Here is a 27,631-nt window from a genome sequence, read left to right on the forward strand (position 1 = left end):
ATGGATAAACGATCTTATTGTTCAGAACATGTCTTTATATGAACATCTCTGCTGTTAGAACTAGTGCTGTTTTGCCTTTCCCCCCCACTCTCCTTACCAAGACAGAACAAAAGTCTCTTTTACTGCAGTTTTGGGAACTTCATGCAAATGGCAGTTTTTACACATCAATCAGTTTAATAACACTAATGATAAGAGGAATTAATGGTAATGGGCTGACTTTTGGCAAGCAAATCAGAGTTTATAGAGAAGTTTCTGCTATGTCAAACTTCACAGCCATGTGTTATCAAAAGCACTAGCAGTGAGAATTAAGATTAAACCACTGACTCATTAGCAAGCTGGGCTTGCTAACCACAACGTTTCTGCACAAAGGTTGATTATTTAGAAATGCGTTGTACAAGATAGGAAGTCTTGGTAGTCTTCTGGGACAGCGGAGAGCCATTTACATAACAAAATCCATTTGCCAGGGGATATAGATCTGACTGAGGAGGCTCCGTATCTCCCTCAGTTAAAGCAATACCGGTTAGCTCTCATTCCTCCCCAAGGCACAGAGCGTGGTCCCTCCTTCTGTTCCACCCCACTCTTGCAATTGTGGTAATTTGCAGCATTTGAAGTCCAGTCCTGCACCCACCGCTCCCCATGCGTGACCCTGGTGACTTCACAGGTGCTGCTTACAGGCGCTCGTGCCACAAGACCAGCGTGGGAAGAGGAAAACGGCATCATATGGAGAGCTGGGGCAGCGAGAACAAACGGGTCTTCTGTGGATTGACGGACGACTACAAAGAGCCACATTTTGAAAACATGGCTCAATCATGACCGCAGGAATGACACTGAATTAAGAAAAAGCATATGCTTCCCCACACGCGAAAAAAGAAAGATATGTCAGAATGCCAGGTTTTGACACAAAATACCACGGGAGAAGTGAGCGACAGCAGATTTTCAGTAATACTACAAATGGGTGCTTAAGCAGGCATAGTAGTTTCCCATGGTAATGACGTCTAAGGACAAGCTTCATATCTCTTATGTTAACTGTTTCACCCTGACAGACAGACACAGTCCCACACTCCAGCCCAGTTCTAATGCGGGAAATGCAGATACAAATTACACTTTGCTTCCTCCCACTCACCTTTGGCTATGATCAGGACTGGCTAATAAATTGCTCTAATATTGAATCCCATCCCACCTAGGGCATCTCCTTTTCCACGCATGCCTCACCGCTTTTTCACACTGCCTGTAGGTTTGATGCTATGGTTTCCAGCTATGGGCTGTAAGCACTGAATCCCGCATCCTGAGGAGGATGGGCCATTCCCATGGAAGCATTTAAACCACAACGTCTCCAGAGTCGATACCCTTCAGTTTGGCTGTATTTCCTGGCTAATGCCCCCACAACTTGAAATGGTATTTCCAGGCAAAGAAACCTATGCTAAGGACTGCTGATGTATCTGCGCTGCATGTCCATCCTCCTGCCATGTGTGGGCTTTGCTGAGAATCAAGTTTTGTAGAGGAGAAATGAAGTTTGCTCCCTTATTATTTACAATATGCACTTCTCAGTGATGCTTTTAATGAGTAGGCAAGTGGAAAAATACATTTTTAAGCAGTACAAAATCTGCTAAAGTTTTAGAAGCAGCCCCAAGGCAGGCAAGCCTTATTACGCACTGCAGGGATGAAATGTAGCGTTTTCGGGGAGAAGCCGTTTTACCACTGGGAGAACTGTGGGAGCTGGGCTGTCCCACCCATAGCAGACTAGGAAATGACAGGAGCTGGTAGATGGTTGTCTGCATGTATGGTCAGAGACAGAGAAGTAGTTAAGCCACATCCCTGAGGTACCACCCCTGTGAGGGTGGATGTAATAGGTCATTACAGAGGGAAAAAAGGTGATAAATAACTATTCCACTCAACACCATCACTGTGACTGGGGGAAGCAAGGTGGCATTAGCAGTAGGTCTGGGTGGGCAACGAGCAAAACAGCGTGAGAAACACATAGGTGCGATGTGCCAGCGCATGCATGCTGAAAGGGATGAAGTCTCTGATTTTTGCTGCACTGTTGATATGATGTCATGCTTCTAGCTGCCTGCATCATGGACCTTGCCATGTCACCCAAGTGCCTCTAAACGAGACCGTAAAGTTTCTGTCCCATGATCTGCTGCTGCTCACTACAATGCAGCCCCAGACATTACTAGTGAGAATGGTAATAACCTTCCTCTCCCCATAAAGCCTATGCTAGATTACTCTATAGCCAAAACCCAGCCCCAAAATCAAGTCCTCAGCCAAATGAAGCAATGCATAAGATCACTGCTTGAGCTGGGAACACACACCTAGATTTTTCCCAAGTCTGAAGGAGTCCCAGTTCCTACCGAAAAAATGGGAGCTGTGCATGTTCAACCTTTGCTGCAGGCTGGTACGCACTCTGAACACCATCTCAAAAAAATACTATTGCTTCATCAATACATTTGTAATTCACCAAATAATTTCAAAAAGCATCGGAAGAGCGTTGCATGGTAAATATCAGAAAACACCGCTTTCCAACCCTGCAGCCAGTGGTTCTGTAATATCTTCTGCGTTGTGCTGACAACCTTTGTTTCCCTCCAATCATTCAGACACAATGCCTTCAGGTCTGTCTAAGTATGTATTTACTGGAGTGGAATTCCCTTGATACCTTCTGCAGCACTCAGTGACAGTATCATTTATACTCTACACTGTCATGCCATGACACTGATACATTGGCTTTCATCCCTCATTCAGCACAGAGGGTGCAATTTCACCTTCCATTGTGCCCTTTTGCAGACTGCGCGTACAAATTCCCTCCATTCATTCCTAAGTTACAAACCTCTGCGAAATACTCTCATGAGATTTAATTTCTCACTCCAAAGTGTCAATCTGATTGAAAATTCCAATTTCCGGAAGATTCAGCCATTAGCACGACCTCCAAAGCATTCCGTAACTGAGTGCATTAAAAGTGAAGCTGGCAGAGCAGAGACGCACTTAAAATACACCATACAGCAAATCTCCATTGCTAATGTTTTTGCATTATTCGAGCAATGCAATAAGGAGCTTGTGACCAGGCAGCTCTGTTCCTCCGGCAAGTGACAGGCAGCAGTCAACTGCTCTGTCCGGCTCTGCTCCCGTTGTGAGGCTGCACCACATCCCTAAGCATCCACCATTCCCCCCAGGTATGTGGGAGGCGGTCGCTGGCTGACCGGGGTCTGCGGCCACCGTGTCACAGGACCTCCTGTACATCGCAGGGAGCAGCAACAGCCCAGGTGGCTGTTTAAAGGACTTCAGAAACTGAGAGACATAGAAAGGGTTTATGACAATTGCAAAAACGCCCGAGTGCAGCTTGTTTGCTGCGGGAAAGTTAAAAAAAAACGAAGCTGGGGGGTTTCTGAGGTAGCAGATCTTTTGCTATGCAACCCAACAGGCTGTTAGAGCTCTTCAGCTAAAAATCTCAACTGTATCACTTTGGTCACTTATACTAATCCTAATTTAGCAGCCACATGCAGGACTGTTCCCTTCAGACTGTATACTGAAAACACAACTCCACAGACTCCATGGAGCAGCTCTGCGAGTGGTTAAAAGGATCAAAAAAACATCTGTCCACCTTTTCAAGAGAAAGGTAAACACCTTGCAAACCTCATCACCATACAAGGGAAAAAATGAAGAGCCCAGCAGTGGGTACTGATAGTTGCACAATGCGCCCTATGTGCCATCTCTAAAAATAGCCTGTGCGGCGATACCCCTGGAAAAGACCAGCGTGTCTCATCCAGCTGGAAAGTGCGGCAGCGGTGAGCGGTGCGTGAGTGCCATCACCGCATGACGCGCTCTCTCCTGCTGTTATCTTCAAAGCCATCAGGTTTGAACTCATCAGCATCGGGCGCAGCAGTAGAAAGGAGGAGGAGGGAGGAGAAAAAACCCACCTCTACATCTGTACCTAAAAGGGAAAATTTCACCGAAAAAATGACAACAAGCACTCACGCCACTTGTCAGCATCTGGTCACCTACAGGACTGGGACACGCAGGCGATTATAACAGATGTAATGTAATTCCCTGCAGCAACCACTGCTGTGGAAACTAATTATTGCTGAAGTTTTGCCTGTTCCCACCTGAAATATTTAAAACCTTGATTACTGCATTAGCTCTCTTGCCTTTCGTACTTTGTATCAAGGCAAGAGACGGTCCAAGGGGCGCACACAGATGTAAAAGCAGAAATGTGCATTTCAGCAGAAAGGCAAAAGTAAAGCAGCATCGACAGGCACTGAGCTCTTCTGAAAAGAGGGGGCGGGTTACACCAAGATAATTTAAAAGGATTTCATATTGCATAATAAAAGACTCACCGCTGACAGCATGGCTGTTCCATGGAACAAGCGTGTGTGCCTCTAAGTGCCCCCAGCACCCTACATCCTCCGTGCCACGTGGTGTTGTTACTCAGAGTGAAAACCTATTGTCTCGTGCAGCCCAGTTCTCAAGACCAACACCTCTGCTACCCTGTCAAGCCTGGAAAACCTGGAAAGGTCACAAAGCAACAAGGAAGCAGCGAAGCTCAAGCTGCCACACAGCAGAAAGCAAGTTTTCAGCCTCTACCTTTGTTTCTGCAGCTCTTGGATAGATGTTCTCTCTATTCATCCATCGCAAGAATGACATCAAACCGAGAGGCCTGACATGCACAGGCACACTCATTCTCTGGAAATGCCACGGCTACTTAATGAGCGAAGCTGGGACAGCACCAAACCTGACACCATGAAGTTACGAATTTCCCTGCATATGCTGACAACGTCTCTCTTGAATATTTCTCTTGGCCACAAGCTGAACTACCAATTAACGTGGTCAGAGCAGATTTAGTAGCTCAAGATATTGCAACTAATTTAGTAGGTTCCTAACCAGTACAACTACCTGGAAAATCTACCGAGACAGCATATTTCAATACTGTCACCCTAAAAAACAAAGCAAAAGGATTTTAGGTGCCAAAAGTTAACCCTGAGAATTTGTTCCTTGATGATCAGCAGTTTTGTATAGTTCTCCTTTCCACCCCCCCACCCCCCCTCCCTTATTTTTCTTTTTCTTTGCCAGAAGATGAAGTTCTGGATCAACAGTGACGTTCTGGAGGGCTGATTTTAAGGATCTTTCAGTCCTCTCCAAAGCTGCTCTTTCCAGAGAGCTGAACAATTCTTCTTCCAAAGTTCTTTCATCACTACCTCTTACTTATGCTCCAAGCCTAACTCTATTTTTTTTTCTTTTTTAAAGCAAGAAGCTGATGAATTAACATAGTTAGACCACACCGCAAGTAAACTCTGCCTCTCCTTCCAACACAGACCCATGTACAAGCATTTAAGCCTAGGACTCACCAGACAAAGCTGAAGTCGCAGGCAAGCCAGTCATCAGAGCTAGAGAAGAATTATGCTTGCTCTACAAATTCTGAAGCATTTGAATCTTATTTTTAGTTGTACACAAAGGGCAATAAATGGAAAATCTTATTGTAACCACTGCTTTTTCATGGCCACCCACACTTCCAACACCTACAGCAAAAGTATATAAATGCAAAAACCCCAGAACTCATGGCTCATCTGAACAAGGGATGCAAACTAGCTAATGGCTGTTACTTTTTTTCCAGTTGTATTTACAGTGCCATTACATTCTGTTAAGCATCAAGGACAGCTATTGGTATGCAGTGCGTATCCACTGTCAAGGATCCTGCTGGATTTTCATACCTTTAATTAACTGCTTTCTCCCAGTTACCTGGTAGAGTCCTTTTCCAAGTTAGCTGACCACTGACCAGTTTTTGAATGATGAAATGGAGGAGTTGCCTCTCCCTAACTCTCAGTTTTTTTCCCCCACTGCCCAAACTACTGAGGTACAAGGAGTTAATGCTTCACTCACCTGTGAGAAATTATGCTGAATACTTTACCCAGAAACTGGTGATTACGAAAAAAATCCCTTTACACTCATAACAGTAGAAGAACTTCAAACAAATTGCTGTCAAGGATGATTTCATTGTGTTTAAATCCACTTTAACTCAAGTCGCTTTGCAAATTATTCTGTAATTTAATACCTAAAACTCCCAGGTCTACTACGATGCCAGTTTACTTTCCTGTCTGTCCTATGCCTGATTCTTTCCATTTACCAAAAGCAACACAAGAACGAACCTGATTATCATCTGAAAACCTGCAGAAAGCTAACTCAATTAGCTGAGTAAAGAAGAAATACAGAAAAAGGTCCATCTTAAGACCAGACCCAACAAGAGTACAGGTGATGCCACATCTGCCAATGGGGTAAAGACGAGTCAACAATCTCATGTCATTAATTACCTTGCTGTCTCTGAAAATGCAAGTTATTATAGCCAGAGAAGCATCCGCTACAACATTTTTATTTCTCAACTTTTTGCAAATTATAACAGGAAACACGTCCCGTAAACTAGCAATCAATATTTAACAAAATAATCTAAGACAAAGTGCCAGCCCTGGAAAAATGTACCTTTACCTGCCTTTGGTCATTAATTGCCCACCAGACCCAATGGCCCATCACCTTCCCACAGCCCCCGGCAAGCCGAGCGCAGAGCCGGCTGCTCTCTACGCGCACTGCTGAGATCAGGTGTGTGCTTCTCTGGCGAGGATTTAGGTCGTAGGATCTGTGCGCTGAATGCTGCAGAAGCACGGGTATCTAAGTATTATGAAAATAAATGGGTCATACACCACTGAGCTAACAACCACACCACCCCCAAGCCGGGCACTGAATGACTGTGCAGGGCTCTGCCAGAGGGAGAGGACAGATTGAACCAGCAGTGAAAACAAAACTGTTGTGGTGAGATGGATTTTACTTTTCACTGGTTTGGGTTACAGAGAAAGTTGATCTTGCCATCACCACCTCTCAGTTTTTCTGTTAAAAAAAAAAATAAAAAAAAAATAATAAAGCAACATGTGGGCAGGTAAGCCGTCCTGTGGAGATGGGCTGGCATCTTGCCCCCCCACCCCCCACCCCGGTAAGGGGAAGTGCCGCTGGCCCTGGGCGGAGGGAGGGCTGTGACTCAGTCCCTCAGGCTGACACACACACGCACCCGGGCTGTCACCTGTCACAGCGAAAAATAGAAGTCCTCACCACAACATGGCAGCCACGTGGGAAACGCCGAGTAAACAGATCAGTGACACCGCGTACCCACGCAGCCCATCGCACCACTGGGGTGAGGAACAAACAAACTTGTGGTCAATGGCAGCAAAGGTGAGAGGTGTCGGAATAAATTTGGTTTCATATGGCGCGCTATACTGCAACAAACACCACCGTCCTCCCCCACAGGCTCAGCTAAGCACAAGCAGGATGCTCCTTCGGGCCATACAGCCCATGGTCGCCACGTGTACCCAGACAGGGATGCCTCTGGTACGGGGCTCTTGGTCAGAAAAATCCAGAGTGGGATGTCCTATCACTGCCCACACGTGTGTGCACACGAAGCTACATCGGCACTTTCCAGACCATACTGATTATATTTGTCCATATATATATATATATTTAAAATTGTATTTTTCATATATATCTGTTATTTTTATATATATACACACATATGTATACATACATTAAAAATATATTTAATCAACAGATGTATTTGCTGCAAACACTTATCAAAAGCTGTCCCCAGCCACTCAGACTGGGGGTGCAGCCTGCCTCAAGTACAGAGGCACTGGTGGCACCGAGGAGCACCTGATCACAACGAGGGACCGACACAGTGCTGGCAGTGGTCAACAGCTTTATGTATTCTCAACGTGGGGGCAGTAGGAGTAACTGGATTAATTAGTGGCAAAGAAGATTTCCCCTAGTCTGCAGGAAAATGCTCTTTGGTGCCTGTCAGCACAACAACCAGGGCAGCATGCCACAGGAGGTCGTGAAGCTCCCCGGGGCAGGAGATGCTCCACGTGATGATGCATGAGGTGCAGAGCCCCCATATGCCAGTACTATAAAATGGGTAAGAAAATGCCTTCTCCACTATAAAAACAGCACTCCAACAGGAAAATGTACCAGAAAAATCATGAAATTCAGACATGGCCACGTCTTACATCAAACCCCAGTAGGATAAAACCATCCGTGTCCTCAGGTACAGCCATGGTGCTTGAGACCTGGATTTGGTACGAAGAGTTAGGAGTATTTGATAAGTCAATGTTCAAAGGGATGCGACTTTGCCTTCAGAAATCTGATTTCCTTCTTAACTCAGTCAAGTTACCTGACCTTTTGATGCAGATTTTTAAAAAGACACATTTTTCCCAGGCTGTGGTGGTAGGCGGGTGACAGACATTTAATCACTAAAAATCTGCATCTTAAAATTTTACATTATTTACATCTGCCTACAGATGGTTGTAGGACAGATTTCAAGAAATCTTTTTTAATTTTTTTTGAAATATTCTGAGGAACTCATACCTAGCAAATAGGAAATTTGTGTGCAGAGGTTTCTGCATTTTGGGTTGCCTTTTTTTTCCCCCGAACAAGGCACTTAGCAGCGCTTGCTGAATTCTCAACACTGGATAGATAAGCATGACAAATTAGGACAACTTATTAGATGCAGATTACCATTGATTAGGACGTTATTTTTGCTGCTTTTAAAGGAAAACACATGGGGTAAAACTAAGCGAGAAACGTGAGCAGAGTGTGGAAATTGCTAGGAATCACCACTCGCCTCCGCGGGGATGCCAGCAGCCCTGCCCCAGCATCTGCTCCGAGGCACAGCCATGTCCCCAGCACCTGAGCAAAGCCCCATCCATGCTTTGCCACTAGTGACCGTTTGGGATAACGAACTGTAAGCTGCTCAGTGAAAAGCACAGCTTCTCCCTAATTTGTGTACTCCCTCATTATAATACACACGGTCTAACCTGTCCAGGATTAATTCCCAGGGGCGCTGGATATTCTTATTTTTTTTTAATCTTGGCACACGCACCATAACAGGGTTTTGCAATCTGCTCTGTCAGAACAAGGAAGATACCTTCTGCTTTGAATTCAAACTTCAGTACGTATTGGTTTTTTGGAAATCACATAAATCAGCATCCTAGTAGTATTATAAAAACTAAATAATAAATGGAAGCGGGGGAAGGAAAACTTGTTTACGAAATACACTGCACCCTGGGAAAAGCAAGAAGAATACGGTTGTCACAGCTGGGTCAACCTTGTGTAACTGCTCTTTCCAACAGGGCTAATTAACAAGGGAAAGTTCGCTTCTTTCTATGGGAACTGCTGTAACGAAGTAATTGTTACATGCAGAGTTTGTTATCACAAAAAGCCAGGCAGTGGGAAACACAGAGTTAAATAAGCAACCAGCAGCTTGCCCTCGCATCTACCTCTGCTGGCATGGATCCGCTTGTACAACGGCTACAACCCCGGTGGTACATGTGTTTTCTGAGAGTTAGAGCACACATCTCAAGCACTGGAGCAGAATAATAAAAAAAGGAAAAGAAAAAAAAAAAGGGGGGTGGGAAAGAAAAAGGAAAATAAAGTAAAGCACTATTTGATGACAGCTCCTATATCCCTACACCAGTTTTCAAGTTTATTTGGCCCTCAGACCTGATTTTACCACTGGAAATAGAGACTTCTGATTGTTTGCAGCACAAGAAGCAGCAAGACAAAACTTTCTATGCACTTCTTGGAATGAGAGAGGTTGTCTTCCATTTACGTCTATTAAATTCCTGGCTGTTTTTTCAAGTGCCCTAAGAATGATGCCATTTTTAAAGTTAGTTCCTCTGAAAGGGGTTTTAATAGTGAATCTGCAGGATGCCTAATGACAAGCTTTTCAAACATCATGAGAACAGCCTACAAAAAAGTGTGAATAAGGCTTCCAGCCTCATGGGAATGGTGCTAAGTAGGACTGATGAACAAGGTTTTGCGGCCTGCCTAGCTGTTACAACTTGTATTTTCAAGTTTTCTTCCCTTAAGACAAACACTAGAAACAAGTTTCAAGCCAGATCCAGAACTCTCCTGTAGTCAAATGATTCCTGCTATCAGGGGGTTGACTAATAACTGCACCATATATTGCCAAGCCCACAATGAAATTGCAATGCTCTCCCTTTTTTGGACAACAAAATCAAACCAACATGTTGTAAGGCCCCTTTGACAGTGAATTCTGTTACTACCCAACCTTTCTCTGCTGCCTACTACTTCACTATTATTTTTGCTGATACTCATCATACCAGAAAAAGTTGTCTCCTCTCTTTAAAAACGGAATTTCCATATGCATTAAAAAACCCTGTCCTCCTTTCACAATAGACTTTTCTTGTTTTAAACAATACTTTTAGTGTCACACGATCAAATTAAGTACCTCAAATGAAGGTATCTTACTAATACAAACTCTTCAGTTCCAAAACACTCCTGTTTTTTTAGAAGTAGTACTACAAATCCGTTCCTAAGATTAAAAATGTTGTTAGTAAGCATTCAAGAAAAATTGCCCAGTGATGAGCGCTGTGGTTGGCTTCACTGCCCTGTCCTGATTTAATCATTAAAATGTGTCATATGGATTTGTTACTGCAGTGAACGAACAGGGGCAGGACATGCATAGTACCACACTGCGAACCACAATTTTGTATTATCTCTGGCTCAGGCAGCCTTTTGCCAAGCTGCTCTACACCACTATCTGAATGATAAAAACCTCCCAACCATGATGAGATTTGGCTTTATTTTAAAAAGGAATGGAATAAAATTGTGCTCAAGCCTTTTTTCAGAATTCGCAGCTCTGGGATGTCCCACCCTCTGGACAGCACAGACCACCACATCCATGCCATCCTTGTAATGGTCCAGAGGTTTCTCCACCTGCAGATCCACCCCAGAATTAGGGTTAGAACCGCCGAAAAGTAAAAAAATGGTCAAACCAATTTCTCCCCTCTAGAACAGCCCTCCGATTCCATGCCAGGCTGATGCCATGTGACGTTTTAGAGGAGAACTTAACCACGACAGGGGACGAAATGTGTGCATTTGGGAGGAAAAATCAAAGCATGCAACACTCACCAGGAACTACTACCCAGACTGAGAAGATAGGAAGGAGACTGCAGCTCCCCTTTGTCCCTAGCAAATCTGTGTACAGCTTCCTCCACCCTCCTAGAGCCAGGTGGAGCAGCTAAATTTTTAAGCTGATGCTTAAAGAGCCTTTTGGGGCAGCAGGCTGAAAGGAAAAGCAGCACCAGGGCTCCTCCAAGGGAAGTATTCTGGAAACCCCGAAGGAGGATATGGGTTTTATGATGGGAAAAATACAGGGATGCCTGCAGTCCTGCTGAGCAAAGGATGGCCTCCAAACTCACACAGAGCACATGCGGCTTCGGCACAGCACACCGAGATAAGTGCACGCACACTTTCCCAGTTGTGGAGAAAACCAAAGCATAGTTAGGGGGATAGCATGCAGAGACGTGTTTTAAGTACTTTTTGGTATGGTTTACTATGCTAGCAGAACACTTAGAAAAGCCTTCAAAATGACAATCAAGATTTAGGTTAAAAAAAGCAAGTAACTATTCAATAACAATTTATTCACCACCTGTTGTTTGCTGTTGAATTACAGCTTTTACAGTATTTTTCTGAAGTATGATGTTTACTGCCTCCACCTTGCCTCTCCAAGACCTTTTTTTCTTTCTTTCTTTCTTTTTCTTTAAATAGAAAGGAATTTGAATCATGACTTACATGTAACTTTTCTAGGTTCTGTGCTGGCTAAAATGTTCTCACGATGCAGGGAACAGGATCAATGGAGAAATTAAGAGGCTGCAGCAATCCATTAAGAAGTGGCCCTCCAAAGCTTTGTGGAGCAATGTTCTGGCAACTCAGTCAATAGCAACCTAAAATAAAATAAAGGCAGGCATTAAAAAATCCAAGCATTGAATCTTCACAAAACCCCTCTTATTCCCCACCTCCTCCTTTAATTCTAAAACCAGTTTAGGGGCCTTTTTTTAAAACACAGAAGGTCTTCGTGTTAAACATGACAATTACACTATTCCCATTTCATACCTCCTATCTCTTTGAAGCCGCAGACACCTTACAACAAAGACTGCTTTTCTTGCATTCATATAGCACCTAGACATACGAGGCCCCTGAGAAGAATACGTCACAGATAAACCAACACTTCTGTGATTATTCTACCAGACCATACCACAGGTACGTGCACACGCACTGAGAAATCCTTCACCGTGAGGCTGGGGAGGCACTGGCACAGGCTGCCCAGAGCAGCTGTGGCTGCCCCATCCCTGGGAGTGCTCAGGGCCAGGCTGGACGGGGTTTGGGCAACCTGGCCTGGTGGAAGGTGTCCCTGCGCGTGGCAGGGGGTTGGACCAGATGAGCTTTAAAGCTCAACCTAAACCATTCTGTGGTTCTATGAAACTGCACATCGCACCACAGACGTGTTCCAACAAAACTAGCAAAACAATCTAACGGACTTTAAATAACAATTAATACTGGGTTTTGCCAAAGCTTCACTTTGATTTTATCAAGGAATTTAAGTTAGAAACATCAAATTTATTCCCCTGTTTCTGCTTTATTCTGGGGAGCTTCAGAGAAGAAACACCATCAGCCTAGTTGGGTATCCCCGGGTCAGTGCAAGGTGCGTCCTCTGCGAAGCAAAGCTGCCTGTCGCACTAGTCTGTGGCCAGAGGAAAGTGGAGAGGGAGCAAAATGGTTGTGTGCCCACGGCAAATCCGCTGTGTGCAGGGGCCTGGGGCGCAGCCTGCGGAGGGGGGTACGCTGGGACAGGGAAGGGGGCTGCGAGAGGGGGTGAACCTGCCAGCGCCCGAGTCCCGGCATCCCCATACAGCCCAGATCCCCCCCAGCGCACAGTCCCAGCTGACTCCAGAAAGGCTTCCCCCGTCTGTCAAGGAAGCGGTCACGCTCTGAAGTGGTTGGGGAGGAGGGTGGGAAGGAAATACTTGTGGAAGGAGAAGTAATTTGTTTTTAGTTACAGGGGTTTTCAAGCCGCCAGTGCCCAACACTTTACTGTTTTCCTGGAAAAATACATTTGAACGCTTAACTACTATTTACTGGGATAAAACTGGCAATTGGGAGTGGAAAGGAAAATGATTTTCTTTTGAACAGAAGGGGACGGCAGCAGTACAAGCAGTGGCATGTACCTGTCTTCCCAGGATCACTGTAAGGGCTGCATCTGCAGAATCACCAAAAGTTGAAGTTAGATGAAGAGGGAGGTGAAGGAAAGAGTATAAAACCCAGAAGTTTAGATTATTTTTCTTAAAACTACTATTAATTTCTGAAACTTGCAAAAAACTTACTCTTCAGTAAAATATTCTAGTTTCTCAAGAAATGTCTACTGCCTCCATTAGAAAGTAAAAAAAAAACCACCAAAAACACAAATCAGTGCAAATGAAAGAGGTTTGGTTGTCGGTTTTTTGTAAGTATGCGGTCCCTGGTAAAAAAAGTTCAATACTTTCAGAGCACTGATGCTGCAGCACTTTATTCCAAGCCTTGTAGAGAACATGACAACAAGTAGTTTCTTCTGGATGGAATCCTCCTAGATGATTTACCAACAGATGCTCAAAATACTGCTACCTTTAAAGATTACCTACATGGGTACTTCAAAAGAATCATGAGGCTATGCTAGGAACGCAACGCTTGTGTCTCTTCAATTTATATAATTTTCTCCAACTCGGCATAACATTCATTGACAGACTGTAAGAGGACCAAATATTTATGGTCACAAATACGCATTATCTAAATTGCCTATGAAAGGAAAAAAATAATCTCCAAATCTGTTCAGTCATAAATCACTGGTAGAACAAAAATAACTGCTGTTTACTCAATGGTCAAAGAAATAAGAGGAGGGAAGGCTCTGTGTTTTCAAGGACAGGTTAGGTTTTTGAGCTCAAATTGCACTTGCCACTGTGTATCAGAAGGAAAGGAGAATAAACAGAAGTGGGGAACAGGGGAACAAGAAAAAAAGGGGGGCTGGAGGAAGACTTTCAGTGCTGTGCTTTTCTGAGACAGTGTGATTGATGTTCACTGCTGTAGAAAGCGTAAGGCTGCATCCCAAACATTTCATTCCCTTCTGCAAACGTCTCACTCTCTATCTCGACCCATGTTCCCCAGATATTCTTGCCCTACACAGGACGATCCAGCCAGCATCAGGTTTTACACATGATCTAAAACACGAAAGCAGGAATCTCTCTGCCCGGGGGTCAGCTTAGGGTAGAATGAAACCTAACCCCCGCCTACGCTCAACATGAGGGCTTCTTCATGCTTTCCATTTGATAAAAAGAATTTGCCTTCTGAAACAGGCAAATTATTAAAAGCAAAACTGTTGCTACAGCTGTAAATTTACAAGGAATACATGAAAAAACTGAGCTAATATGAAATGAAGAGCCAATGGTGCATCTACTGAAGAGGAGTTTCAGCATTTTAACATGCTGACTGGCCAGGTTTATGGCATGGAAAGTGCTTGATCCTAGGCAGGGGAAGACGCACTCTCTGCTGCAAGGTTTGCTCATACCAAGGTCTCAGCTCTCAGCACAGACCTGCATATGTAGGCAATCAGTTACAGGATCATGAGAGGCCACAAAATCATTGTTCTATGTCAACACGAAGATCTAGCTCCTGCCATCATGGGGGGTGCAAGGAAACCTTATCATTATTTTAAAAAGAAGCATCTGCCTTCACAGCTGCAGAGAAAGCTAGAAAAAGAACAATACTTCAGATGGGACACGCTAAGGGTTTTTGTTTTGTTTTTTAACTTATGTTAACTACCTCTTGCATTTTTTGAACCAGGTTACCTTTTTCCCCCTCTTTCTGAGGGCTTCCAGTACTGCTTGGCAGCTCAAATCAGCACTGAAGAATGCAAAGGAAGACACACCAGACACCGCAACTGGCAGAAGAAAGCATGAAACTAAAAAAGTATTTACTTCAAGAAAACACTTTCCAGCTTGGATTTCTGTTATACAGAGGGTGCATTTCAAAGAGAGGTTTTATTGTTAATGTAAAATAACATGAGCTTCGATGCTTAAGAGGAGGAAAACTGGTAAGTTCTTCAGTTTGCAATGAACAAACCAAGAAAGATGATTTGAGAAAAGCACGATGAATGTACTTGGATATTACTCCATCTGGCATGAAAGTTCTTTCAGGCACAGAAACTCATGTTATCATGCTCAAGAAACCAGAGAAGCTGGGCAGCCAGTGAGGGAGGTGAGTAACAAATATACAGTGGGGTTTGTAAACACACAAATGTCCACAATCGGTGCATAAAATTAGTGCTAAGTAAAATGAACCTACACGATGAGTTGGTGAGCTGCTCACAGATGTGAACAGGAGAAAAAAAATATTTAAGGAAGGCTGCACACCGGTGAGTAGGGAGAAGTGAGCACAGAAGTGCAAACAGAGCCGGTGTTTTCTGAAGTGACACCTTAGTGGAGTGCAATGCTTCTTACACAGATGTGCACACAACTTAGTCCCAGTGAAGTCAAGGATCCCAGCCTGTTACATGCAATACCATCACAGATTAGCAACGGTGTTTTCTTTACGTTTTGTGTCTTTCTAAGTGAAGCTGAACAATATTTCTTTCTGGTTGAAACAGCTTCATTGGAACATTTGTAGCTTGCAACTGCTTGAAGGATCGCCTGAGGCTGAGAAGGCATTTGCAGTGCTCCTAACATCTAGTGCAGGATCTCTCCCTGAAATCCATAAATTAAACCCATGATGATATTAATACCTATGTCAGAAAAGATGCATGGCCTGCTTCACTATCAGTGCATTTAATTTCCCCCTAGTAACTTGCTCGGTTCTTCCAAAGGGAAGGAACATGCTAATCCATCACTCCTGCTTGTGCTCACATGCAACGTTTGGCCAGGGGCAGCCAAAACCAAGAGTCCGAAGGGCACAGCAGCTTCTTCCCTGGTGCCCAGAGGTGGGATGCGGAAGACCACCACAACTGAGGAGGTGTGGACCAGAAGTAGGGGGGTTATGTGCCCAGAACTGTGAGGACTGGCTCTGCCGTGTGTCCCTATCTGGGTGAGCTGTGTCAAGTCTGTGGACACAGACAGTTGTTCAGGTAATGGTAAAACCACACGAGGAATCAGTCTGGCTAGAAACCACAACTGAAGTCATCAGGAGAAGCAGCAGGGAAGCAGTGGCTGGGGATGCACTCCAGGGTCTGCAAACTGGATTTTCCCCACCAACTGGGCTTAAATGGAAAACCCTCAGAGGAGGTGGGGGATGTGCATGGGGGGAATTTTCCACCCCCTCTTGTCCTCTGGTTGCAGTTAACTCTGTGACATATCAACCGGGCTGGGCTAGGAGAAGCAGGAGACTGTAGTTCAAGAGCATCACCGCAGGAACTTGTAAATCTTTTTATGTAAAATCTGAATGACTTCATCATTGGAATACACTCAAAATAAAATCACTGTTGAAAATATTTTATCTCGGTGGCATGACTCGTGAAAGAATGGCCATGTGTAAAAGGGAAGTTAATATATGGTGTGAGAAGGACCCCTACACAGCATTATCGAATGACACCAGACGAGTATTTATGCCCCATGCAGTAAAACCAATATACAGCAAAAGTCACAGCCTAACACTTTGTGTCAGATCTGATGAAAATTCAGATATCTGGCTTATTTCTCCTTAAGGACTGGAGATTTTGGTTAATGCACACACAAACAGGAGAAAGTAAGATGGTTCAGTGACGAGAATGAAATTGCTGTCCCTGAGCCTGGCATTTTGGAAGACCCTACCATACTAGCCAGCGCTGGGTCTCTCAGGTAAGGATGCTTCCCAAGGGACCATGAAATGATGCAGCTCACTGGGTTTATGCTCGGGGACTCCTGCTCCAACACACATGAACCACAAGAATGCACGCCTGCCCTGCCAAAAGGATGCTCCCACATTGTGTGATTATCAGAGTCAGGCTTTTACTGCCAATTTATTTTAGAAAACGGAAATCGAGAAAACAGCTAACATACAGAATGAAAGAACGGGCCACAGTCAACTACAAAAACTCCCCATAAGGTTCAGCATGTGGGAAACAGATAAGTAAATGCTGCAAAAGATGAACAATATTTAAGTATTAACACAAATGTTTGTTTTGGGAAGGTTTATCTGGCATCTCTACCGGTTTTCTCCCAAGCTCTAATACAAAAATAACTATATCTAACTGCAACTGGGAGAGATGGCAGCAGCTCAACATTGCTCCCTTTTCTTCTCTGTAGTCAGAAGAAACCCTACTGTCTCACAACATCAGACAAACTAGATTTCAGGTGATTTCAGATCAGGGTGAAGTCAGCATTGCATCTGCCAGTTCAGAAAGTTCGGTCAGTGGTCTCATTTCATTCAGCCTGTGAAATGAGGACATACACACACAACACAAGGGCAGGAGAAACACAGCCTTCCTCTGAGCTCTGCAGCTGGTCCCCTGTGTTCTAGCGTGAAGTGAAGGAATCATTCTTTACCTCATACAAATGCTGAATGCAACAGTTGCGCATCACACTATGAAGAGAGGGACCATGCTGATGGAGGTACGTGTCTACCACGAGCCTGCACAAGCTGTGGTGGGGCTGAGAGTGGGCCAGTGCTGTCTCACGTGAAAGAGCTGCCCCTCAGCTTCTCTGTCTTCACCCTCACACCAAGCAGGGGAAAGTTGAAAGACCTGAAAATGTTCTGTGGGTTATCTTCACTGGTCATAACAAACAGAAAAAGAGAAAGGCAAAATCGTGATGGGAAAGAGCCTCAAAAATACGTTCCCTGTTGGGTGAACTCAAGTCTGTTTAACAAGAAAAGCCAGAGAGACCATGCACAGTAATGATGAGAAAAAGGAAATGGTACTTCATTTTAGCCAGAGTCATAAATCTTACCAGCAAGCCTCTAACGGCAAAACAGCGAGCAGGGGAATTTTTATACACAGATAATTAGTTGCAAGCTGATACCGGGTTTACTGTGCTGTGCACTCGGTGTGTGCAGCGCCTTCTCAACCTGCAAAGCACTGCATGAAGGTCTGGCTGCCTCATTGCTGCTGGCTTCAGTGGGAGGTGTGTGGACAAAACTCTCACAAACTTTTATAAAAAAAAAAAAGGTGAAGTGGACAGGATATTCCTGTTTCAGAGAAAATCTTTCTGAGGCAAACCCAGGAAGATTTTTTTCAATGGGGAAAATGCACCATGCTTATAGCACACCCCCTGCTGCAGGAGAGATGGACCAACAGAATGCCTTGTCCCACCATTAGCACCCTTGTCTTCTGGGGCACTGACACCACTCACAGACCCTGCAGCACAGGCAGTTCAGCAGTCGGAAAAGGCTGACCTACTGAAGCAGAGAAAGAAAATGCGGTCAAGGAAATTCATCAGCCAGAAGCAGCTGCAGCGCTGCCTTGCAAGGACTAAAGTCAACTGGGCATTCCCACCACCTGTGCTGGGAACAAGGAGCCCATCCACCAGTGCTTGTTCCTCGACATCTTGCTCCGTTTCAGAGCGCAGCCAGGGACTTCCACTAGTGACAGACACATGCAAAGACTCCACTGCATCTAACAGTCAGACCGCACTTCCAGTCAAAGAAAAGCCGCTTTTCGGTTTCTAGATGAGAGCGTATCCAGGGGGCACGTGCCAGCAGCATGCCGAGCGTGCTTGGTGCTGGCACGTGTCCCCAGCACTTCTGATGCTACCGTAGAAGGGAACAATTTAGTCTAGAGGAGGAGGTCTGGAAGCTTTCATCCCCAAAAGTCATCCGAGTTACAGAATGGCTTGGAGAGGACAGCAGCTTGCTGCTCTAAGACTGGCTGAGAGACACCTCGTTGAGCAAGGAGAGCCCACCCCGTTTGCACCAGGAGCTCCGAGGCTACGGCTCCCACAGGCTACTCTGGTGCTCCTAACTACTTTCTGCTCATCTTCTATTCTCTTTTTCATCGCCAACTTGCTGCGAAAGGGCAGACACACTGCATTGTTCGATCACACTCCTCTGCCAGTCCAAAAGAGCTGGACTAGGCTATGGGGCAGACCAGCTCCACCATGCCTGCAAGCTTCATCTGCACAGGGTTAAGCAGCAGCTCTCTTGTCCAAGGCTCAGTTCTCTTATTACCGCATGTTAAACTGAAAGACCAATCTGCGTTTACTGCACTGAACTACCATTATGGGATTTTTTTCTAATTATCCAGCATAATAGTATACAGTTGTCACAGAAATCTTTGAACACATCACTGGCTCTCTTTGAACTATTAACCAGGTAAGGAACCTTAGCCAAAAGACATGAAAGGATGGGTCCAAATTTCAAACTCTCAGCTGAGCAAAGAACTTCATTCAAAGAACTGTATGAAATGGAGGGGGTATGTGTGGGGGGGGTGTCTGAGGGGTGAGGTCCACAACACAAATGAAGGGTTTATTTACTACTGATATAAACAGGTGAAACACCCTGCGCCACTCCGTTTAAGAATCAATGCACGCCAGCCTCGGAACGGTGCTGGCAAGTATTACTGCCACGCCGATCTGTGTGAATGCCAATATTAATGTTTTTTTCCAGACCGGAATTGAAGGAGAACCTACCAACAAATCGAACTTTACACTGAGCAAATCTCCTTGTGATATTGAAGAGCTCCAAGACCGCAGCTCCTTCACCCAAACTGCTTCTGTTCAGCGTGTTTCTTTGGATAGCATAACGTTTTTTAAAAAAATTCAAGACAGCTCTTTGCATTTGCTTTTACTTCTAGCACAATACTTACTATTCCAATCAGAACGTTCTGTAATCTTGTCCAAATGTTTTATTACTAATCGCTGTACCCCGCACCCCACCTTAATAATTATCCTTGGGAGAGGTAAACATTGCAACACGAGTTACTTTAGCTAAAGCCATGAATATGCATTATTTATTTATTTAGGTAAACAGTAATTAAGAAAAATCACCCAGACTGTCTTCTCTTTGAAATGAGCACTACTTCACCAGCCTTGCCATGGGAATTGCAAGTCCCTTAAACACACGCATTCTTTGTCCTTCTCCACTGTGATTTACATTTGTGGGCCTCAGATCACACCACAGCTTCCAGCAAAGCGGTCCCTATGCTGTCCAAGGCCATGCAACGAGTCCAAAGCATTCAGACACTCTCAAGGATGAGCAGCAGGTGCTCAGATACCAGCAGACAGTATACAGTATACAGCAGATACAGCATAATAGTATACAGTTGTCACAGAAATCTTTGAACACATCACTGGCTCTCTTTGATGCAGCATGAGGACCAGAATGCTGCTATCTACCACCTGATTTGCTCATTTCTAAGTTTTTTTGCAGCAAGACCAAGTCTACTAAGATCAAAACGCTCATGTCCCCTGTCTGCTCTCTCTCCATGGACAGAGGGCTACGTCCTTACAAACTGAGGGGCTGGCACCACCATGGCCTCTCCATGCTAAGCTGGGGAGCAGCCAGCTGCAAACCAATGAGTGCCTGGTGCCGGAGCAGTCAGGTAGCCCCATGTGCCATAGAGATATATATATATATATATTTATATTATAACCTATGCATCGGGTAATAAGCAGCTGAGTGACTCCACTCAATTTCCCTGGATTTCTTCCTCAGTATTACACAACCTCAAATACTGCAACATCCCACCCTGCCTAATACTTGCACTAACCTCTACCACACACCATGGCAGAATCAGGCAGCACCACAGGCAATGAAGCCATGTACAGGGAACTCAACTTTTTTTTAAACTAAAAAATTAAGACACGTCAGACAGTCCTGATGTGGTTCATCATCCAGCCTAAGGACTGCACCGGTACTACAAGAGAGGACTCAAAATGCCTCCCAAAGAAAAAGGGATTTTCACAGATCTCAAATTGTTAAGTAAATAGATAAAAATGCGGTCTGGGCTTTGTTTCAGTTTTCAGAGCTAATTTCCGGCCACCGTTCAGAGAAATGCTTTGCATTTCCATTTCTGACTCACCCGTTTCAACAAGTGCGCTCGCTGGAATTACTAAGCATGGGATCCGATCAAAACATTTCGCTTTCTGAATAAAAGTGCTTCTCAACTTTATTGATGCGAACTTATCTATCAATTGAACATGGTGACTGACAACACCGGTGGTGTGCGGGTGTGGTCCGGGCGCACGATGCGATGGGTTAGCGGACCCCTCTCCCACCGGGCATCCCACTGAGGTATGGGGATGCCTCCCAAATTCTGCTCACAGCATGCTGACGCCGGTCTCTCACATCCCGATCACAAAATGATACACGCTCCCAGAGAGACGCTTAAGTGTCGCATATGAATGAAAACCATTCCTGAAAAGAAGCTGTTATGAAACCGAAAATCGGAGACCGCCGCAGCACTGTGCCTAAGTTGAGTCATCAGTTCCCTTTACAGCCTAATAATTGACACTGCCTTGATCAGAATGACTGATCTGATTGCTGCTTTGTGTTTGTGTGGGATTTTTTGTTTTTTAGGGTTTTTTGTGTGTATTTTTTTAATTAAAAAACCCAACACATTTCTTATGTAAACAAGCCACCTGCCATCTCGCAGGAGTATTTGTATTTGCCAGATCATGGGAAACATCTGTCAAAAACAGATTTTGCTCTCCTCAGTCAACTCGGCACAGGCTGAAGTACAAAGAAACTAAAACCAGGTCTTGTTATGGAAAAAATACGCTGCCAACTCTCAGTGAAAGCACTGATTTCACTGCATTTTCCTGGGATTAAATGTAGCAAAGATTATTAGAAGAGTTCCCTCCTTCCCCTATGGGATTTCTCCCCCAGAGGAAATCTTGGAAATTTAAGAGTGGTTTTTCTCCCCTCTTCCTGCATTTCTACAAAATGAAGTTCCTTCTAGGAAGAGACAGATAGGAGAAGAATTAAGGTTCAGTGAAACTTCAAAGCACGCTGATTTCTTGCCTTGTGATACCAGTACTCGGATAATGGAGTGAATCCCCTCCTGATTCTTTCAACAAACAAACAAATACTCCCACGCGTCTGCATCCCTCAGGTCACACCTCCCCAAAATGATTCATTAAGTATTTTCACATCTTCTAAACAGGGAAAGATCAAGTGAAGCTGCAACTGCCTCTAGTGGTGTTTTCTGAAGAAAAGGTGACGCAAAACAGGGTGGTTGCTACTAGCAGGATAAGGGTGATGCTAGACAGCCGCACTGTGGTGCTTCTGCCAGGGAAACTGCCCTGGAATAGCAAAATCATTGGGGGGGGGGGAGGGGGCGGGAAGAGAAAAGAAAAGAAAAAAGGAAAGCAAAGGGACAAACAGGTATGAGACTTTAACAAAACGAGGATTAGGCTACTCCATTAGCGTGAAAATGGAGAGGAGATGACTGGGGCAGGAGCACCAGCCTCAACAGGTACCACCCTGGTGTCAGGGCTGGAACTGAGCAGAGCCCTGTTAAATGGAGCAATAATTTACAGATTAAGGGGACAATATTCGGAACATTTAATATCGACATTTAACAGTGGATACATGGTCTTACTAGAAGTATGTCCCTGGATGGGTGAGAAATTTATGGCCATGTCTATATTAGCCTTTGCCTGTAGAGTGAAACCACCAGTACTGTGCAGTTGACGCGATGCCCAATTTTTGTGTATTGCCTGGCAGTAACTCCAGCCTGGCGCTGCAGACTGAGCACACACCAGCAGCTGGAGTGCATCAACAGCGCTGCAGGAGGCACAACTGTCAGCTTTTATCAGTAACTCATGGATTACACAACATGCTAGTAATTCTTAAAAACAAGGCATGGAGGTAGGAGGAGAACCTCGATATACTTTGGAGAAGACGGAGGAAGACCCATTTAAATACTAAGTACGGCCACTAACACAATGGTAGATTTTAAAACAAGGAGACAGACAAAATCCAAAGCTGTGGAGAAGAAATGATGAAACAAATGGCATAAAAAAGGAAAAGAAAATTATTTACTGGCTGAAGTTAACATCAGATTTTATTTCTCTAACTGCAGCGGATAGTTGGACATGAAACTAATACTTAGAGGTATCTGCAAAATATTGTACGCTGTCTCCTTTGAATAGAGCAGAGGTGGATTTAAATGAAAGTCTTGCATTTCAATGACAAAAATATCTTCATGCAAGCAATTTACACAGCTCTTCTGAAACAAGAAACAACTGCAGAGCTACGCTTACAAAACAAACCTATGACAATACTAAACAAGATGTCATCTCAACTGTGACTTAGAAATAACGTCCAGAAGCATACTCTGTTCAGCACAGAATCCAGTGAGTATCATCAAACTTGCAACATTTTGGGGGAATTTTGAATTTTTCTGAACAACACTTAGACCTACTTCAGCTATTTTAGACAGAAACATACAGCCACACTCCCAAAACATGAGGAGAAACACTATTTTGGTCAGATTTCAGAAGAGAGTGCACTCAGCACTGGTTTTATCTGCCTGACCTAGGATAATGCATGCTTTTGACTGCGACTTTTCTGAACGCTTTAAAGTTTTATTATTCCAAGGTACAAGGGCAGCAATATAAAGACAAGAGGAAGCAGAGAAAAACTGAATGGGAATTAAAAGCACTTTGCACTCTCAAGCCAGCAAGTGAAAGAATCGTTATCTGGCTTCATGACAGCATTGCCAACACTAACAAACCATTTGCCGTCTGGCGCTGCACACCAGCAGGTCGTGTACAAATGTATATTACTGTTTTGATGCAAGCTAAGCGGGCAAAATTCGAAGTGCCACTTGTATTTGCTTTTTAGTTAATTTTGCACGAACTCTTGGATGCCACGATGTAAAAAATAAAGGCATGGGAAACAAAGCGAAACAGGGTTCATCACCTCATAAAGAAAGTTAACTGAAACAGCAAAGATTGTATTTTGAATGTCTATCTAGTTCTCCCATACAGCTCAACACAAACAGAAAACTTAGGCACTACATGAATTTCTTCTTCAGTTTCATGCCAGCTGAAAGCATAAGTTTAATATCACTATTGCCACCATCCCAGCTAATTATCAACTAAAGCAGTAGCAAGAACCAGCATGTGTTAGGCCAGAGTCAAAGCAAACTCCGTAACTAGAACAAAGAATTATTTTCTTAGCAAGCCCCCTTCTCTGCTTTTAAACTGTGGCTATGCCAGCTTCAGGGACGTCCAGCACGATCCACGCTCAGCCCTCGTTCCTGTAAGAACAATGCTCTCTGCACCCAGTAATTAGAGCTTAACTTTGCCAAGTGAAAGGGTCTCTCTTTCCAATTCTCATGGCTTTTGGAGGTTTGCTTGGGGGTTTTTTTGTCTTTAACTCATACCACAAAACCTGCCTACTCTTTCTTGATTATCTTGTTTTATTACTCTCTGTAGTCCTGGCTTTTGTTTAAAATGATGTAAAAAATAGGCAGTTGCACAGAGAATGATTGGTACAGCACATGCCGTACCAAGCTATGTTAGATATTTTAGTGCTTATGAAGTCAGTGTACCAGAACCAGATGAATCTGTTGGTTTGGTCTGAAAGTGTATTTTTCCTGTCCTGCTTGCAACAGGAGAATTAATACTCAGAAGAAATAATGCAGAAAATAAGCATGGTGGTAGGTAAGCACTTCTAATGACATAAGCTCATGTTTGGATCAAGGACTGAGGTTTGGGACATACCTCTATGAAGAAAGAATAACTAAGTTTGTGGCTCAGAGTGTGACAAGGACACTTGCCACACTGTCTGTTCAGCCACCATCCCAAATTACTCATTACCTGTGCTATTGTCCTCGTCCCACTGAAAAAGCCTGTACTTCTCCCTGAAGCTCTGCAAGCAAAAAATTCAGTCTAACGCTTTCCCATTTGTTCAGTGGCTGATGAAAAACTCATTAACGAATGAATACTGGGCAAAAAACATTCTCCACAATTACAGCGCACAGTTATAACAGCCAATGCATGATGGCCAGCAAACTTTTCTATGTAGAAATTGGCTTAACACAGCTTCCTACTTGGTAAATACTGAGAGGAAATTCTGCATAAATATTTGTTTCCCCGTATTTATTTCTATACTGGGTGAGGCAAGACAAAAGGATGTTTAGGCACTGAACTGTTTTCAGGTTTTGTTCTCTGCACGATTTGGCCTGCAACGTTATAGGGCTTTTAATCTCATATACCTTGTGGATCCTATTATCATCACCATCATAATGAAACCAGACACAGCTGACTTCCTGCTCCCCCAGCCTGACACCGGCAGGGCACGCTGAAATGGCAGAGTCGCTCATGTAAAACCGACTGAAGAAGGCTACCCATGGTTTCAGCCGCTCGGCTTCACCTCCCCACGCCACACGGTGCCACCTCAGGCTGCTCCTGCCAACACGCAGGTCAAGCAGCAGCACAGCCCAAGCCATAAGGATCAGAAGCCAGCCAAGCCGGCTCGCCCGCGGGAAAGGCAGGAAACAGTCCCCGTGTGTTTCTACAATTCCTGTTGCTCTCAGCGCAATTAGACTTTATTGAACCGTAATCCTAGATAAGTATATTGAATCTTACAGCTGAAGTCAATTACATTGCGTTAAATAGCCTTCCTGATTTGCAGGAGGAAAATCACTTCTTTGGTATAAAACTAAATTAGCTCAATAACTCGTTACTTATACTTGGGCACACAGTTGAAACAGCAACGGACAACTAAACGGTTGCCGTATTTTCAGGCACCAGTCCTTTAGAGCTGTAAGCAGACTGAATTCCCAGGTTTACCAGTGGGGAAAAGGGACAAATACTGCAGTCGGAGAGGGGACATCCAGTGTCAGCAGCACCACGTCTCAAACCATCCATGTTTCTCATGGCAGGGGACTCTGAGCTAACCAGCCTCAGAAGGGACGAGACATGGCTTCTCCTATAATTAAAAGTCTCCATACTAAGGGGTTTGGCTGAGCTGCAGCAGTCAACGCGGAGCTGCACTAAATCTCTCCAAATGAGAAGCGGGCTCTCCATTCGTCTAAAATGGCAGTAACTCAACCAAAATGGTGCTGCTCCAGAGGCCGCCAAAGCTTACGGAGGGCTCTAAATCACAGCCCCTCCAGCGCATCGCATCCCCTCAGTGCCTGGCACTACTCGCACCTGCCTTTTCATGCACTCTCCATGGATGTCCCCCCCGGCCACAGCCAGGGGCAGGGCTGGTGGACCTCTGGCCTGACCCTCATTCAGCACTGGGGCTCAGAATTTAGGCTGCTGTGTGCTGCCATTAACCAGGGTCAAAATGAGAAACCAGAACCAGACCAAACCAAACCATGTCATGAATAAGAGGAAGGAAAACAGGTTGCAGTGAAATGGTGGGGAAAAATAAACAGGAAAGTAACTTGATGAGAGTTACTGAAGAAAAGCCAGCCTGCCCAAGACAAAGGCTGGCTGCCAGTGGGAGTAAGGAACAAGCAGAGGAAGGAGGACCTGGGAGGAAAGAGCACATCTCGCGTCACTTCTGTATCCTACCAGACGTAAGTCATGATGGAGAAGATACACCTCACGGAAGGGCCAGGACAGAGAGTATCAGTGGCAGAAAGTGGTCCAGGCAAGCATAGATCTCAGGGTATGGCTGGGGAAGTGTCTCTGTAGCCATGGGAGGAGGACTGAAATATGTCAGGGATGGGAAGACTACGCAGGTCCCAAAGAGGAGGATCTCTAATTAACCCTAGCAGCTCAGAGAAAATGGAGGGTCAGGTCAAAGGAAGGCTTGTGAAATGTGAAAACAAGACCCCAAAAAAGGGACGGCAGTAAGAAGGTGGGAGGAGGGGGAACAGCAAGAGCTGTTGTAGCAAAATCAGTCAGCAGGCTCTGGTCTGAATATGAACCTGTCTGTACTTTCAGGATCTCATCAGCGGCTGGAGAAGAGCATTACTAACATTTGGAGAAGAAAAAGAGTATATGGGGTTCCACGCCCCCTTACCAGAGAAAAATAATTCCTGTAAGGGGTGAGAAAAGTTTAACTACCAACCCTCAGGAGTTGGTAGTTAGAACACATCAAAAGGCATATGAGTTGTCACTTCTGATTCCTTATTCAGAACCAGCATCAGCACTAGGTGAGACTCATGCAATAAGCTCTTAAATGAGTATTTGCCTATCAGGGGCTGAGTGAAGGGGCAGAGGGGATGAAGACCAACAGTGGGGACGGGCTATCTGGACACCCTCAGCAGGTGCAGCAACAAACCCTGGGCCAGCGCAAACCTTGCTGGGAGGCCGGGAAGGTGATGGCCTGCTCCCTCATAGCACCTTCCTTAGCTGCTAGGGCCACCTTTGGCAACCCTCTGACCAGGCTCAAGCATTCTTTGGTTTCTTTCTTACACACAACTGTATTTAAATGTCAACAGATCTCCACATAACTCAGGAGATGACAGAAGCTGCATTTCTGATGCTGTTGGGTTTGTGTGGGTCACACATGTTGAGCAGACAGGAATGACTCAAAGCCATAAGTAGACAGACAAGAGCAGAAAGGCAAGAGAGAGGGAATACTCCAAATACCTGCTACTGCACCGTGGTAGCCAAACTCCGTGAGAAATAGGCCTGAAAGACTTAGAAAAAAAAAAAAAACAACAAAAAACGAACCAACCCTTTCTAGATCTGGAATTCATTTTCTCTACTCTTGCACACTGAGATGCAACCAGCATGGGTGATCAACCCATGCAAGGAAGCGCATCCTTTTCATTCTCATCCACATGGTGGCTCTCCCCGGTGCAACATCCACATCTTTCAGCAGCATCAGTAGGCTTCACCCTCATGATGGATGGGAGAAGGATGATCTCCACTGCACAAATGAGGAAGTTGGTCATGGG

General features: G+C 44.7%; 1 protein-coding gene across 3 annotated transcripts in view; it reads right to left on the reverse strand.

The window, feature by feature from the left end:
• Window positions 1–27,631, reverse strand: part of BACH2 (BTB domain and CNC homolog 2) — a 196,820-nt gene that overhangs the window by 78,067 nt on the left and 91,122 nt on the right. For 2 of the 3 annotated variants that reach the window (XM_037391134.1, XM_037391135.1), the window contains one exon: window positions 11,620–11,771. The gene's annotated coding sequence lies outside the window, so the exon portion shown is untranslated. Of the gene's footprint in view, window positions 1–11,619; window positions 11,772–13,208; window positions 13,253–27,631 lie in introns of those variants that run through there. The other variant, XM_037391136.1, reaches the window with a different exon arrangement.

This window comes from Falco rusticolus, chromosome 6, assembly GCF_015220075.1.
Source record: "Falco rusticolus isolate bFalRus1 chromosome 6, bFalRus1.pri, whole genome shotgun sequence".
In the NCBI taxonomy this organism is placed as follows: Eukaryota; Metazoa; Chordata; class Aves; order Falconiformes; family Falconidae; genus Falco; species Falco rusticolus.